This window comes from Pangasianodon hypophthalmus, chromosome 28 (assembly GCF_027358585.1).
Source record: "Pangasianodon hypophthalmus isolate fPanHyp1 chromosome 28, fPanHyp1.pri, whole genome shotgun sequence".
Classification (NCBI taxonomy): Eukaryota; Metazoa; Chordata; class Actinopteri; order Siluriformes; family Pangasiidae; genus Pangasianodon; species Pangasianodon hypophthalmus.
In genome coordinates this window covers 11,727,837-11,746,264 of record NC_069737.1, presented here as the reverse complement: position 1 = coordinate 11,746,264, position 18,428 = coordinate 11,727,837, and the positions used below count along the sequence as shown (strand labels likewise).

General features: G+C 37.0%; 1 protein-coding gene across 4 annotated transcripts in view; it reads right to left on the bottom strand.

The window, feature by feature from the left end:
- Positions 1 to 18,121, bottom strand: part of adgrl3.1 (adhesion G protein-coupled receptor L3.1) — a 176,866-nt gene extending 158,745 nt beyond the window's left edge. For all 4 annotated transcript variants that reach the window (XM_026943023.3, XM_026943024.3, XM_026943025.3 and 1 more), the window contains exon 1: positions 17,671 to 18,121. The gene's annotated coding sequence lies outside the window, so the exon portion shown is untranslated. The remainder of the gene's footprint in view (positions 1 to 17,670) is intronic.
- Between the last annotated feature and the right edge of the window lie 307 nt (positions 18,122 to 18,428).

The following is an 18,428-nucleotide window of genomic DNA, read 5'->3' as shown; positions in this document are numbered from 1 at the left end:
AGAGAGAGAGAGAGAACATGGAAACACCTGCAGTCTGGTTTATGACTGATTGATACATCCTGCATTTCAGGCACTGCACACTGCCCCACCACTCCACCCCCAAACACACACACACACACACACACACACACACACACAAAACTAGGCACCGAAAAATAAAACCTATCCTGTGAATTCCCCTCAGCCTGATGTTGTCACAAACATTTAAGATAAAATCTATTTCATCTTAAATGTCACTGTGTCGCTCTTGCTGTGACACACGCACACACACACACACATGCCCACACACACACACACACACACTTTTCCTTAAGTCAAGTCAAATAAAGTTTATTACTTTATTTTTAAGCTCATTATGATACGCAATACTTAGTTTTGCAGACTTTTAGTGAGTAAATCAATAATATCACGTTATCACGTGTTTAAAAAAAGATTTTAAAGTTCAATTATTTTTAAAAACAATTTAAAAAATAAAGTACTACAGGGGGAAAAAATCGACTTGTGCCTTGTTTACAAAAATGTACGCAAATGAAATGCATTCAAAAGTAAATGGTTTTAACTGATGAAATTAAGTTAACGTCATGTTTTCATGTTTTAAACCGTTTATAAGCTTACAACTTACAGAGAATGAATGACGTTTTCAAGGAAAATGGTGTTATTTTCCTTGAAAACGTCACTCATTCTCTGTAAGTTTGCTGCTCATATGCATGACTAAAGCTAAGCAGTTTACTAGTGAATTAATCAGAAGTAAAATATCTTGGAAATAATCAGTATTTACCATTAGACAGAATTTGATTTGTTGACTAGCCAATGTATGATAGCTGCTAGAATCGATGCTAGTCTTACCTAGTATTAGCAAAGAAAACAATAGAGCCAGTTAATGTTAGGAAATTAGCAAAAACCTGCCTCTACATGCTTTTTCAAATTAGATGGCGTTCATGCCTTCCAGGGAAGCAAGGGAGACACCTCATTTTATACAAGTTTCTGCTTACTCCTGCATACTGAAACATTTTAGTGAAGTAGATCCAGGGGCGCTCATCCTTAAATTCGACACTGCAGTCTGGTGGATATTCAGATCACGCGGATAACTCTAGCACTAACCCCATTAGATCGGATGCTAAACGTAAATGACTGGATGCTAAAATTGAGCAATTAACACAGTCGTTGGCTGGATGAGAGAATACGAGACCTTCGTGACTCTTGGAAACGTATTTAAGGAAGAGTATAAGTGTTCAATTTCAATAATACTCAAGTAAAGTATCAATACAGAAATGTCTACATGTCTGTAGCTGTGTATAGATCAGGTTAAGGAGAAAGAAGCACTCTTTATAGATAAGGACACAGAGCACAGATATACATACTGTATTAGAGACATATAAGCAGTCTAGAATTATCGCCATCCTTCTTGATAATGAATGATATTATACAGTATGTATATATATAATATGAATAACACATGGTGTGAGCTTCAAAATGTAAAGACTGTATAGTTGGACTTCTGGATCCTTCTTCATGAAGAACATTTTAAGCTTGTTTATGTTCTTAGTTTTGTAAGAAACTAAAATGTGGAATTCTCATTTCATTTCAGACCGTAGAGATCAAATCGAAAGACGGTCATTGTAGAACATTGATATTGTGACCCCTGCGTTGACCCGATATATGTTTGGGATCATGATTCTTGAAAAATTAATTTACAACCATCCTATATCAGAACCTCCTGGCAGAGGCAACCAGGTTTTGGGCTGCGACATTGCGGCACGTAGCGCACTGCAAGATGCGATCGATCTTTCCAAAAGCGCCTGCTACCAGCCATAAAACAGCCTCAAAGCATCTCTGATCCACCACCATGTTTCACTAAGGGTTTAGGGGCATGTCTTGTATGTATGTAGACCTTGATCATGTTTATGGCCCAAAAGTCATCTGACCACAACACACAATTTCAGCTGTAGTTCCACTAGCGCCTCAAGGCTCTGCAATTTGTGGTCCTAGAAATTCTATAGCAAATGCAATAAACTATATATACTGTATAGTATAGGTGCTGACTGGATGTATGTGAGAGTAATGCATGCACAATGGACGTAAGCGAAGGAAGGTACCGGAGAGAAAGAGAGAGACAAAAAGAGAGAGAGAGAGAGAGAGAGAGAGGAGGACGGGGAAGAGGAAAGAGCATTCTTTTCTCAGTACAAAATGAGTTGTACCATGAGCTATTAACAGTTTATGATATTCATACTCCCTTCCTGAAAAAAAACAAAAAAACAATAGCACACCTAGCACCCGATCCTCATCTGTGCCATCTATGATGCGTGAACAGGGATCTATCTTTTTCTTTTCTCCCTCTCTCCCTCCCTCCTTCCTTCCCTCCCTCTCTCTCTCTCTCTCTCTCTCTCTCTCTCACTCTCTAATTGGGTGTGTTATAGGGCTCAGGGCAGTGAGCATCACAGTCATGGCTGGATGCACAAGCTATGGAGAGCTACAGAGAGAGAGAGAGAGAGAGAGAGAGAGAGAGAAAGAGAGAGAGAGAATGAGAGAGAGAACAAGAGGGAGACCAGCTTTGGACTTCAGGCTATAACGAGGCAAAATTGCAAAAGAGGAAGCTCTTCTTTTTTTTTAAACAGAGGAGAGGAGAGAGTAACGAGGGACTGAGAGAAGTTAATGGAGAAAGCAAAGAAAGGCCTGAAAGCGTGAATGAGAAAATGTACTCGCTGAGAGTTTGGGGCGCTTCAAGCATCTTCATTCGAAGTAGACGCAGGAGCAGAAGCAGAAGCAGACGCTCTACATCCTCTTGTATCGATCATGGCTGCCTTACACATATCGATAGCTTGGAATTATAAGATTCTCTCTGACAGTTCTGTATCTCATTTAGTAAACGGCTATGACTAAATATGACAATTCTGAAATATATGATCATTAATACATAGCATTAGTGATCCATAATTCATATGATTAATATAATTAATATAATTAACCATTAATGTGATCACATATGCTATTTCAAGGTATTGCCTGTCCCTGTAAATTCGCTTTGAGACTTCTGAAACACAGGAGCCTACTTTAAAGAGCTCATATATCAATTAAAAATAAGGGAAAGCAGTACTTCCACACTGATTTGCTGAACTACTGAAGAGTAAACATGAACCTCTTAAGAATTCTGTTTCAGTAAATATTCTAGCAGTTTCCCTACTTTTATGTTTTATGTAACTTCATTTCATCTCCTTTAAAGATGAAGTTGAATTAATCCTAATATTGGGTTATACACTCATAAATATATCATAAATTCTGTACATCCATCAACTGAACATATCCATAATTCTCACGATGCAGCGAGTTTCATCACAGAAAGAGGACTAATCTGAAAGAAGTACATAGAATCCTGCTGTGCTAAACTTGATGTGCTAAGATATAGTGTGTGTGTGTGTGTGTGTGTGTGTGAGCGTGAACTAAATATGCTGCAGAGGTGTGTTCAATAAACCTATGTGTTAAAATGAAAGAGTCACTTTCTATTCTGGAAGCACACACACACACACACACATACACAGTGAGTGCTGCTCCATCGGTCACCTGAGTGTAACCATGACGATAAGGTGAGGAATAAAGTATAGTGAACTTTATAGTGAACAGCGTTGATTATTTTCCTACAACAGCACGTCCCGGAGTGCCATTCACACTCCTTGTGAATGGGTTGTTACTATAGCAACCGTGATGTATTAGAATGACCAGATTAATATATATCTATAATTTGCCTTGCAGCTGAAACTCCTCGTTGCGCAGTTATAGAAAATGAATCAACAACTTCTGACCAATCAGAATTGTGAATTCAACATCGTTGCTTATTAACTAATTCATTCCTTCTTGTTCATTTCTACGCCAGAAATACATCATCTGCTGGTTAAAATGATAATTTAATATAAATTCTACACAGATTTAAACACTCCTTCTTAAGACATTGTGCTAATGACAATCTCGCATGAACAGCTGGACAAACGGACAGAAAGACCACCCCGAAAACATAATGCCTATTTATGTGCATAAAAACGAGTAGTTAATAGTAATGCAAGGCTGCCATGGATTACTCAGCATGTCTTTAATTCAACTCAACAAAGTACTGAAACTGCGCACCTACAGAGGAGGGGTTTATGGAGAAATCATGATTGACAGAATAACTCAGAGCTTAAAAACTTCCTGGTCAACAACAAATAAATTAAAAATCAAAAGTTGCCAAATTATATCTGAATTCAATTATATCTACTAGCATAGTGTCAGACCAATAGAATTAAAAATCCTGTAACCTGTGGACACAATCTGGCAACCCAGGTACAAAAGGTGCATTGTTAATTGATAATGTAGCGTAGTGTTTAACTCTACAGCGCACTGTAGTTTCAAAAATATCATATCATGATATTGGAAGCCATTTTGGTGATAAACAGTAGAAAATCTGTGAAAAAAAAAACTTTTTAAAGATAAGATAAGATAAGATAAGATAAGATAAGATAAGATAATCCTTTACTCGTCCCCCAATGGGGAAATCTGCATTGTTACAGCAGCAGATATAAAGATATAAAAAATAAAAATATATATAAGTATAAAAAATATAAAAGAGACACACCAAGAATGCACAAAAAACACAAACAGTATTAAAGTGGCAGTATTTTAGTTAAATTATTAGTTTTTAATAGATTATTCAGTAAACGCTGTATCCTGGGAAGGGTCAAGGTGGAAACAGGAACCTTGGAGCTGTGCGGCAGGAATGTTACCTGATGTACCAGTGTGGCACCCTGAACAGCGCAGGGGTGTAAATTAATTTTTTAAAAACAGTGGTATAAATAAACACACCCTCTGCTTTGTAGACTCATTACAACACAGATATAATGTAAACGCAAGAGAGAATTTCAAAATGAAACATTTTTAAGAGCTAATAATATGATGAAATAGAAATAAAATAAGCCTTGATGTAAACATCTAAAGGGAATCTATGTAGGATATTGCCTGGATATTGCTGCATAATTGTAGTCTTAGTTGTAATTAATACATTAATCATAACAAATTTAGCTTATAATATGGCTTCCACTGTCATTATTCATCAGCTTATAAAATAGCACTTGATCCAGCACGTCCTATTATTTTGTATAATGAACTACTGCAGCAGACTGGACAGGAAACAAAATATTTATTTTAATTTTGGTACATGGTACAACTTAATGTAGTTATGAAATTGCGATGTGTGTGCAAGATGTAGGCTTTTCTTTATTGCTCTTTTAATTTGATAATTTAATACAATAATTCAGTGTGTTCTCCAGTAGAGTAAATGTGACCAGAGATAAAAAGACAAGCTGACCAAGCACTCATCAAACCTTTTAGTGGACCAATCAATTAACAGTGTCATATAATTAATATTGGTCTCAAATGAGTGTATTTATAGCCCTAAACATAAATTTCAGTGTCACATTTTGTGGTTACGTCAAACTGGTTACGTCGAGCTGATATCATGCATTAAAAAAAAAAAAAAAAAACACTTTTAACTGAGTTTATACAGAAGACAGTTAGGTTATTAGGTTTCACATAAGTTCCTTCATTATCAAAGATAACAAAAATGGGCAATTAGTTATGATATGATGTTAATAGTGAAATAATCACAATGAAATGTGAAAAATTTGCATCTTTCTTTCCGAATGTTATGTACAGCATATAAAAATATTCTCTAATAACTTCCAATCCCAGTTTTTCTTTATATATATATATATATATATATATGTATGTATATATATGTATATATATATGCGTATTTCTTTATTTTGTAGAGAAATTGCAAAATAGAAGTCCAGCTCACTCAAAGTCTTCACTCATCTGCACTCTTTTTTTAAACATTTTAAAAGATCACTTTTGGCCTCCAGTCCTTTTATCATTATTAAGTAAATTTCTCTGATTTTGGCCTAGTATGTTTATTCTCTAAAAAGAAGCTTAGCATATTTACTTATAATATTCAGTCAACACCTCCTGTATGTAAGTCATTCATATTTATTTATTATTATACTATTTATTATCATACTATTATTATTACTATTTATTTATTGATATCTAAACTATATATCCATTTAATATATATTAATCAGTATTATCGCTATAAAGGTATGTTGCCATGCCTGTATTTTTTAATTCCTATTCTCGTGTCATGATCCAACACGCCATGAGAAACCCATTCAGTGTGTATGTGTCTGAGTGGAATGTTCGAGACAGACAGGCCCTCTTTTACAAAGCTCATACACAGAGATAACAGATGGCACCAGTGCTAAAGAAATGGCGAGGGAGAAAGAAAAAGGGAGAGAGAGCGAATCGGATGAGCAGAAAGAGAGCGAAACTGCTTCTCTCTCTACACGAGTCTCCAAGGAACATCAAATCCAAAGCTTATTGCTTAGTGACAGTTCTACATTAACTACAGAATACAATCCTGTGTTCCATCACCTCAGCAACGCCAACACACACACACACACACACACACACACTTGCCTACACACCATCGGCAGCTGCCTACAGGTTTTAAATTAATTTTCTTTCTTCAGTGTTTTTCTTGTGCTCAGTAAGTGATGCCAAAATCAGCACAAATTTGAATACACTTACAGTTTGGTCCAAAAATCGGAGTCCACTTTCAAGAACATGTTTTTAACACAGATTTGAAACAAGGCATGAGCAAATGCAGGCCTAAGCAAATTCAATTTAATGTTTTTTAAGACATTTTTTAATGCTAATTATCCAACTATTGTATATAAATGCATGGGTTAAAGTTCACTCATGTCGGAGTATTGCTAATAGTGACGGAGTAGTGTGCAATAATATGAAAAAAAAAATTTATATATATATATATATATATATATATATATATATATATATGTATATACACATATATAATATACAGTGCAGTGTAGTAGACAAAACACTACTAGTCTACAAGTCTACTCCTTCTTGTTACTAATTTCTATTCTTAAAATGCTAATTCCTTATAAATTCTGAGTAATAAAACTGAGTAGGTAATAGTAATGCAAAAGCACAACATGTAAACTCTGCAGGAGTCATTTGCATTATCTGCTACCATTCCTTTTGATGATAATTTAATATAACCCACATTTAAAATGTATAAACCAGGCTGCCATGGATTACTCAGCACGTCTTTAATTCAAACCAACAAAGTACTGAAACTGCGCACCTACAGAGGAGGTGTTTATGGAGAAATCAGGATTGACAGAATAACAGTATAAAACAGTAGCTAAACAGTATAACTCCACAGCACAAAAAGTAGAAAATCTATGGAAAAAACTATTAGTTAAGTGATAGATTTATTTCATGCCTAACAAACTGGAAATTAATTATTTAACAAGAACAATGAAGAACAATGAAAAACCAGATTCTAAAGTATAATCAATTACTTCATCTACAGTCACCACTGGTGTTCCCCAGGGTTCTGTTTTGGGCCCACTTCTGTTCATTATTTATATACTCCCTCTTGGTTACATTTTGAGGAAGCACGGTATTCATTTTCATTGTTATGCGGATGACACCCAACTTTACCTGTCTGCCAAACCCACTGGTTCTTTTCCTCCACCATCTTTGTCCAGTTGTTTAGCTGAAATTAAAGCTTGGCTTTCAGCTAACTTCCTGAAGCTAAATGGCAACAAAACTGAGGCCCTACTTCTTGGCGCTAGATCTGTTTTGTCTAAATCGAATTGTTTTTCCTTGTATAATGCAATCTGTCCTTCTTCACAGGTTCAAAGTTTGGGTGTTATCTTGGATCCTTTGAAACTCAAATTAGTAATGTCACTCGGACTGCATATTTCCACCTGCGTAATATTAACCGTCTCCGTACTTTTCTCTCAATCAGTAATACAGCAGTTCTTGTTCATGCACTAGTCATATCACGTGTAGACTATCGTAATGCCCTTCTCACTGGTGTTCCATCTAAATTGCTATATAAGCTTCAGGCGGTTCAGAACTCTGCAGCGTGTTCTTTCTAGAACGCCTTCTACTGAGCACATTTCTCCAGTTCTTCAGCAGTTGCATTGGCTTCCAGTAAGGTATCGAGTTGAATACTAGATCCTAGGCACTTCATAATCTTACACCCCAATACCTTACTCAACTTCTTCATGTTTACACGCCTCCACGTGCTCTCAGATCCTCATTTATAATATGTTTTACTGAGTCTTTACGGTATTTCATTTGTATATGCTGAGTGTTTGTTGTGTGCCTTTGTCTTGTGTAGTGATTTGTATTTGTATTTTTATTTTTGCCTGCTTGTGAGGTGACCTTGGGTGTTTTGAAAGGTGCCATTAAATAAAATGCATTATCATTATTATTATTATTATTATTATTATTATTACTTGTTACTGTGAGTTCAAGGTTCTTTATTTGTCACATACATTACATACATGTGATGTATTAATGTAGTAGATGTTCTTCCTTAGTGCCTCGTCCCACTGTGAGCTCAAGGTGACTGGATCTAAAGGTCAAAGATGTCTAAAAGTACTCAGGAGAGAATAAATGGTACATTGACAAAACCAATATTGAACTGCTGATTCCACTTAAACCAGTAGAATACCTACCAATGTATATATACAGTGAGGTCCAAAAGTCTGAGACCACACCGAAAATGTGGGATTTTTTATTTGGTTAAAATTGGAAATAAACAGAAGGTTTTACAATTTTGAAATATTTAAAACGAAGAAATAAATGTTCAATATCTTGAATATGTAATATTCAAGATTCCGCCCTATTTCTAGGTCTCTATTTAAATGTAAGCAAATTTGTGATACTGACCATGTTAATATCCTCATGCCTCATGATTTTCCTCATGCCTAATCTCTTCTACTAAAGTGCGTGTTCAGACGACACTCCGATGGATTTGAACTAAAACGGATCATCGGGTTTTGCATAAATTTGTGGAGTCCATGCCAGCTCGAGTGCACACTGTCATTAAGGCAAAAAGGGGACGTGCCATATACTAAGAAACTATAAATATTGCAAAGATTCTACTTTTCACTCAAGGTGTTGTTGATAATAAATAATATAATTTGGAATGAAAATTGTTTTATTAAATTAGAAAAGAATGCAAAAAGCATTTTTACTCTTTCATTTTCACTTGAGCCCACTGTATACACACACAAACACACACACACACACACACACACACACATATATACATATATACACATATATATTCACTCAAGTTGTCGTCAATAATATAATTTGTAATGAAAATTGTTGTATTAAATTAGAAAAGAATGCAAAATAGAAGCATTTTCACTTTTTCATCTTAGACTACCGTGTACACACACACACACACACATATATATATATATATATATATATATATATATATATATATATATATATACATACATATACATACATATACATACATATACATATATGCCTGAAGCATAGCGCTCTTTTCTGTTGTTAGCTAGCTAGTCATGTAGCTCTCTGTAGCCCTAGATGTGTTTTTGAATCCTGCGCTCTGACTATGAACTGAATATGAACGCTCCAAATCTAATATTTAATTCCAATTTGTCAAACTAATTAGGCTATTAAACAACGAACTGCCTCCCACCATCATTTGGACACACTTGAAATTTCTTTACAATTCAAACAAGCCATGTTCATATCTCTTACTCTGTTTTCTATACTAGCTGCATTATCACTGCTAGCTAACGTGAGTTACTTAGCAGTTCGTCTACATCTATATGTGTATTCGGTTATTAAACATTTAAAAATCTACTGAGTTCAACCAGCGCATAGAAACATTATACAAAGGTTAATGCCAGTCATGTTTTTGAACTGGTGAAGATGCTTTTCCATGGGCTTTCAAGTGGCACAACGGAAAAGCATTTGAATCACAAAAATCCCTATAAAAAGGCTTTCCTCGTACCCACACTGCACCATATCCTGTATGTCAGTCCACAGAGTGTGTCTAATTGGTTGATTACACAAAATTCACAAATATGCATACATCTCGGAAAATCAAATCACACCTAATTGATTAACAGTCATCAGATAACGACGAGAGAGGAAACGAGTCCATGTTGATCAGGAATACTGATTTCTGCAAACACTGAGGAATACTGAGATAAGCAAGCGTGTGCGTGGGAAAAAGCTGATGTGTTGCCTAGCAACACTTTAGTTAGCTAACGGAATTATAACCAAGATTTTTTTTTTTTTTTTTTTTTTTTTTTTGCAGAGATGAAAACTAATCACAATCGTGATGATATCCAGAATAACATTTCTCCCCCTCGGGTGATATTGCTTATGTTACGCTGCAATTATTTTAGTTCTGCGAGAATCAGAAGGTTGCATGAAATGAAATTATAAATTATTAGAGTAAAGACAAAATAATTTTAAGAATTTTGTGGATTGTATTTATGACCGTATTGTCATTTAATGCCATAGTTTTTTGCCAAATTCATTTAAAGCTTGTTCTGGGATACACTTCAACAAATGATATTTGATTTAATTTTTCAAAACATAAGAAAATTACCTAAATAGTTCAGTGAAATAATTGTTAAATGTTGTATTATAAAAAAATGTTACTTTTATGTAGGTATAATTGGGAATGGTCACAAGTTTAGTTTGTAGCTAAAACTTGGTCTGTGTTTAATAAATAAAAAATTGTTAGCATTGACAGACTGCTGTGATATAAGACGAATAAACATCGGGAAATTCTAGTTTGCGTCTGGCCGCGCTTTCACCTCGCCATTATTGATTATTTTTCTATCCCATCATGCCCTGGTTTATTCCTTGCATAATACATAGAAATCCATACTAACTGAATCACTATCAGGTGGTAGTCATTAGGAAATAACGATCAAATGAGGTGAAAGACATTTGAAAATTAAGCACGTAATGGGTGAGCAGTTCGAATTTAAGTCATATTTAAATTTTAACTAAGAATTTCTGATTTCTTATTTGCTTCAGTTCTCACTTGGTCATCGACACATTCATGTGGACCCCAGTTTGTACAATGGCCACAGATTACATACATTTGGTCCTTGACAAATGATCTTAAGCACCTCTGTAATAAATCAAAGGAGAATTCAACCGTAGTCCACTTGGTTTATTTGCAAAAAAAAAAAAAATTTTTTTTAAAAACTGCCTTATGATTCTAAAAACAAGGTTGTCATCCTAAATATACCAGACCGGTCATTTTCCTGCCTTTCAAAATACAGCCCACATTATTTGGGTTTAAATAGAGATGGCAGCTGAAGACATGCTTTCCTGTTCCATTCATTACCCTGAAAAAAAAAAAAAACAGAAAAAAAAACACTGCCCCTGACTCCGGTGCAGTGTCCGAGCCAGGAAGGAGCCATCGATCTGTCGAGCAATCAAACCTCGGTGTGATCAATCAATCACCGAGCTGTTTTATTTCCTCGACTCGAGTCTATCACGGCTTCATATATACGCAGATGCTCAATTCCAGCAAATTTGCTTTCATTCAATTCAGTACACATAGAATGAGCTTTGCTGTCCATTTTGATCAAAGATCAAAATAGATGATGGGCTTAAATTTGGACGAGGAAGCCGATGACTTTTTATTAAGTATATGTATGTGATAACACACTTGGGGGCATGGACTTGCTGTCAGTCAATGATGGGGTGGTGTGAAGCTGCCCGACACGAAGCTGTGTTACTTCTACCACCCCGAAGATGATTATTTTCCTATAACTGCAATTTGTGAATTGTTTTATTCCTCTTATACCACAGCAATTTGTCAACGATTTAAATTTAGTTATTAACTGAAGAAGGATACTTCACAGTTTTTATTCATTTGTAGTTACATTTATAGGGAACACCCACAAAAACAAGTTAGTTCCTGTTACCAAGAAATCAGAAAGCACAAAGCTCCGAAGACTTTCATGTGGTGGAAAACCTACAGCTGACACTGGAGACTCCTTCCATAAATGTTAGATTAACACCTCCTTATAGAAAGCTGCACCGTATCAACAATCGTGTTTTTTTTTAAAATAACAGCATATTTTTATCCATTTGTTATTAAGTTTTATTATAGTTAAGATTATGTGTAGCGTCTGCTGTACAAGTCCCTGTGAATGAGCTACTGCTATAAAAACAACAATCAATTAGAACGAGTGTGTTAATAACCTTCTGACCAATCAGATTCAAGAATTCCAGCCCCGTGGTATAAATAAGTATAAAGTTTATATCTACAGTATAATTATATGAAAATACGAGTCTGTGGATTTGAAACATAAATCACTTCAGCAGGAAATATTACCAACTACTGATCATATCATGGACCACTCCGGGAATTATTTCACTGTTTTGTTTTTGCTCATTCTCATACTTATCTTACTTTCCAAAAAGATATAATAAAATTCTTATTATGAATACTATATGTGAAGTTGCATGTGTATTATTAACTAAATGAACCTTAATAACCGTTAAACATTATTAGCTGTTTCAAAGACATCTGCGTGACAATTTCACTAAAGCTTTATAAAATCATAAACAAAAATCACATATTACTATCTATTTATATAAAGCACGAAATATAACAAGATATAACGAGAATAAAGGTTTGTGTTGTCTAAAACAACTAATCATCAAAAATCTGCTTTTGACAGGTGTATCTGCATTTAAATCATCAAGTAAATCTGCATTTATTTGATAATGACCATGTTTTTCTGTCAAATTAGAGCAGCTAAATTAAGAGTTTATATAATCGTATAAACGTTGCGCTTGGGTGAAATGGTGTACTGTATAATGAAGTCAAGACTATTTTCAGTGATTCAACTTTTTATGCATTTGGTAAATTTTCAGAACAAGGACATACTGACTACGAACCTGTCCAGAACTTTTACACACACACACACACACAGACACACACACACACACACACACGTCTATTTACTAACATGTACAGACCTATTAGTAAAATTATTCTTATCACTAATATAATAATATCATTTTTGATCAGTTTTCTGAAAATCCTTCTTTGTCCTTGAAAAAAAAAAACTTGTTCAGATTGTCCTTTTGATCCCGCACAACAGGAGACACACACACACACACACACACTCAACCATATGCATTCACATGTAGCATCATTGTACTCCACTTCTGTAAGGACCAAAATAATCAAAGACCTTTTAGGTGGCCAATTGCAACACCATTGTGAACAGATCACACTCTTTGTGGTCTATTGTCTGGCAATAAACACACACACACACAGACTCACACACACACACACACACAGATTTCCTGCTGCTTCTCTCCTAACATATACCAACCCAATGGCTCTAAGTGCTCAAGAGAGATGGAGTCAGAGTGAGGGAGAGATAAAAGATGTGGTTACAATATTCATGTGAAACACTATTTCTTTACTGTGAGAATTCGCTAAACAGTAGAGCAAGCACTTAGCAGCCCTGCTACATGACAACTCCATTTACTATGGGCTCATACACATTAAGTGCAAGCATTAGGCATATTCCTCACGGAAAGTGCAAAGTGAAATTAAGCCTCAATATACAATTTTCTAAAAAAAAAAAAAAAAATTAAAAAATCAAATTTAAGAGCTAGTATTTCTTATAACCAGTAAACTAAAAAATAACATGTGAAAGGTCAACTGATTTGTTACTTGGGCACTGTTTGCTAACAGTTGGATACAGGTCACTATTTTCCTCACAAAGCTGCTGTTTTTTTTAAGCAATTAATTTTAATAAAATGCACTGATATGAAATCCCTAAGCAAATGTTGATGATCTGTACTTCCATCCCAATGCCTTTATCTATAAGTGTTTTGCATCTAATTTGCAATAAGAGTTGAATTTGTTACGTTTAACATGCAGTCACTTCTCAGCATTAAACCTGACGAACGCTTGTGGTGCATTATGGGTAGCATGCACAGTCCCTTACCCACTGATACTACACCATATGAACACTCAAAAATAATAACTGTCAAGACGTATGGTTAGATTCTGTGTTATAGCCCAGGTTTTGCATTGTTTCTCAAAATGGCTGACATTCTAGTAGGAACACAAAGTAGACGTGTATCGTTTGGAACAGTGAACAGAGCCTTACAAGCGGAACCAGGAAATACCGATCCATCCATCATAAGGTCAGGAGAGGTTAGAGGTGGTACCAATCAAGCCCAGTTCACAGGCTGGCACTGATTTAGCAGGCCTCTGAGAAAATAAACAGCTCAGACGAGTCTTGAAAAACATGCCTCAATGTGTTTGAACTCTAGCTGACCAGTGATATATTTTAACACGTGTTCGCTCTCAAACACACTCACACATGTTATAACAACTGGGCCACAAGATAAACAACTGCAGTCTGCAAGATTCGAAATGAGAAACATTTACTTCAGAGGTTACAGTTCTCACGTACGAGATGATACTGCCTAGTCAAATAAACCCGTGTCTCGCATAATGGACAAAAAAAATAAATCACCAGATTAACTTTAGTTAAAAGGATGTAGCTTTCCAAAATGACATCACATACCGTACATCCCAAATTCACACTTTTTTGTTATATCATGGTATACACGGACACATGGTTGTTTATTTTTTTGTGTTAAACGTTGGATTATCAACTGGCATGGTATATCTGCACCAGGAAATAACTCGTAATTCTTCTCCCATCATTGTTTACACTGATATACATCATAATTCATCAAAGGTAAAGCTGTTCTCTTTCATCATCTCTTCATCATAACATCCTTCTTCCAAAACTTAAGTTATAAGGCATAATTAATATTATTATTGATTCATAATTAATGCGAATATTATTCTAGAATGCTGGAAATCCTACTCAAAGGTGGCACTAGTGGCACCACTATCCCGTTGGCTGTGTTGAATGAGAAAAAAAACAAAAAACACATGTTCTTCTCTATTATCCAGCTGGGTTTAAAATATACAGAGACATCACTCTGAATAGAAACATGATAAATGTGTCACCATTCCACAATTCACATGAATTTTGCTGGAGGTCAGAGCAGCCGGTTTAGACTGACCTCTTGTTCACTTTCTCTGGATGCTCAGTCAATCCGAAAATATGCTAAAAATAACAACTGGATACGAAACACAGAAACTGGAGAAGGAACTCGGAGGCCATTTAGCTCACTAACTAAACTCAAACCTTTCTTTATTTATTTATTTCTGTTCAATATATGCTTTATAATATCAGTTTTTGTGATTATTACGTATTAGGAATAGTAGTATTAATTAGCTTTATACTTCTATCAATATAAACACACTTCTATTATATACTACTTCTATTATATAGTTATATAATATACAGTATAAAGTCAAATATCATATGGGTAAAAACTGGTTACAAGCCATTATATATTAAAGGTGTTTATGGTAAGAATTTAACTGTAACCAATAATATACTGCACAGAAGAAAGAAAAACACAATGTGAAACAACCCACAGTGTTGTATTTTGTGTTTATTTATATATTAAAGCACTAAGTGCACTAAAAGTGTTGATTTAACCCTTACAAAAATAAGAGTTACTTCAATTCCAGTACATGATAACACACCACGGTATATTTCTTAATTCAACACTTTACACAGTAATAGTGCATTCAATAGTACACTTTACATACTGTAAGAGTAAACTAAGTCTTATTAGTTTAACACTGTAGGTATTAACAACACACACTAAAATCATGTTACGTTAGTGTGGGAAGTGTTATGCAAACAATGCAGGTGTTCATTCAGCATTGTAAGAATAAATTCCCCTGGTTAGAGTTAATTCAACACTATCCATCCATCCATCCATCTATCCATCCATCCATTTTCAGTGCTGTTTATCTTACACAGGGTCGCAGGAAGTCTGGAGCCTATCCCAGGGGACTCGGGGCACAAGGCGGGGGACATCCTGGACGGGGTGCCAACCCATTGCAGGGAACAATCACACCCACACACACACTCACACACTACGGACAATTTAGTGATGCCAAACAGCCTCCAACGCATGTCTTTGGACTGGGAGAGGAAACCGGAGGAAACCCCCGAAAACTCCACGCACACAGGGCGGAGGCAGGAATCGAACCCCCTACCCCGGAGGTGCGAGGCTAACTACTCAGCCACCATGCCCCTTCAATACTATACAGTATGTGTTTATTCAAGATGGTGTATATAAGGCTATTTAAGCACTAGGTATACAGTAAAAATTGTTCATTGAAGATTATGTAATATATAATAGCACGCTGTAGGCCTATTAGCCAACTCTGTAGGTTGTAATTAATCCAACACTGTAGGTTTTCAGTGAACACTGTAAGAGTTAGGCTAATCGACACTTCAAGCATGACTTCAAAACTGTACATGTTAATCAGACTGCTGTATTTTATTTAAGACTATAACACACTGCTGTATCGGCTACATCCTGCATTATTTCTGACCGTTTCCGGGTTTAAGTCAGGAAAACAAACAGTGAAGATGGTATAGCCTGGTACAGCTTTAATAACAATTCACTGTGGAGTTGTGCAGGCACAGGCCAGTGTACAGGCCACCCTGAAGCTAATAATCTGCCCGTTATTTTTGGTCTCTCATTCTTTCTGGGAAAACGACGGCGACATGAAGTGCCATGAGAAACAGGGGCTGCGTCTCCTCTCCTCTCCTCTCCTCCTCTCCTTGTGTCTCCTCTCCTCCTCTCCTCTCCTTGTGTCTCCTCTCCTCCTCTCCTCTCCTTGTGTCTCCTCTCCTCCTCTCCTCTCCTTGTGTCTCCTCTCCTCCTCTAGTCTTCTCCTCACCACCTCTCCTTGCCTCTCTTCTCCTCTCCTCCTCTATATGGGTCACTGAGGTAAACAAGCAGTATAACTACTGTGGCCATGGCACATAAAATCTCTGAGAAACGACCACAGCGACGACGATAATGCAATAAAATGTCTTTATAGTGCCAGTCATGTCATTATTAGCCCGTTAAATCAAGGTCATATGGTTTGTTTTTGATAGAGAACGAGCGAAGAAAAGTGTGTCACGTGACGCGTTCTATAACGTCCATATGCGGAAGTCATGGTGCTTTTATTCTATTTAAATCCTGACGCGGTCATACCAACACTCTGTTTATGGGCTGTATGTAGAGAGAGAGAGAGAGAGAGAGAGAGGGAAAGAGAGAGACGGAACAGCGTGTGTGTGTGTGTGTGTGTGTGAAGTCGAAACGAGGTGCTAGAAATCTCCTTGCGTGAAAGACTGAAGCTGCGGTGGCCATCAGCGGTAAGCCATAAATGAACGCCACGCTATGAGCGCCTTCCCTCTGATAAACAAATTAAGCCTATCATTTCATCATTACGTCAAGAGCTGCACACACACACACACACACACACACACACACACACGCGCTCGCGCCCTCGAATGTACACGCTCGCTCGCATGCATGCACGCACGCGCGCGTGCGCGCGCACCCATACACACGCGCACACACATACACACGCGCGCGCGGAACGACGCCCATTAAAACACCGCGCACGACACACAGGGAAGCAGCCTGTGTCAAATGCATGCACACACACACACACACACACACACACACACAATTCTGCCGTCAGTTCTCCAACCGCTGCCATAATGCAACACATGCATCATGCACGACTCCTACATCTGACTATCCGATCATTAATCAGTTGCAGATGTATCGGATATTCATGAGATTAATGATGAACACAAGTCTTACCACATCTTAGAAACCACAGCAGGGGCTTGCGTGTCAAGCCGTCAAGCCGCGCGCAAGGAACCTTCAAGCAGTTGTTGTTGTTGTTTTGTTTTTTTTTTTAAATTCCTGTGGCCAAAAGACTCTCCTCCGTTTGAGACACGTTTTGGAAAGACTTCAGCTTGAGGCTTTTGGCTCAACGTGACCCTGAACGTCGCGCGGATCGGTGCGAAAAAGACGCGTCGCGCGCACCGGAGATGTGCACCGCGTATCCAGAGCAATCGTTATTTTGCTCGCGCTCTCAACATCATCATCATCATCATCCTCAGCATCATCTCCCGCAACGCTGCGCGACCTGACAGCACAGAGAGAGTGTGCAAAAGCGCGCTGATGCTCGCCTCGACTCAGAGGAGGACTACACAGAGAGAGAGAGAGAGAAGAGAGGGAGACTAGGAAAGGGAAGGAGAGGGTGTGTGTGTGTGTGTGTGTGTGTGTGTAAGAGAGAGAGAATTGAGAATGACTGGCTTGGTGGATGCAGATGCGTGGCGCCCTCTGACGGTTGCGCGTGCACAACTGCAGCCCCCATCGACCTTGTGTTCACCTGCGTTATATAACACCTCGAGACCCAGGGCCATTTATGAACATCTGGAGGCCTTCAAGTGTACATCTTAAGTTTTTCTCTTTTTTTTTTCTGGTCCATACACTTTCTGTGTGCATTACAGGGTGTGTGTGTGTGTGTGTGTGTGTGTGGAGGCGGGGTATTGTTTACAAGCTTCACAGGG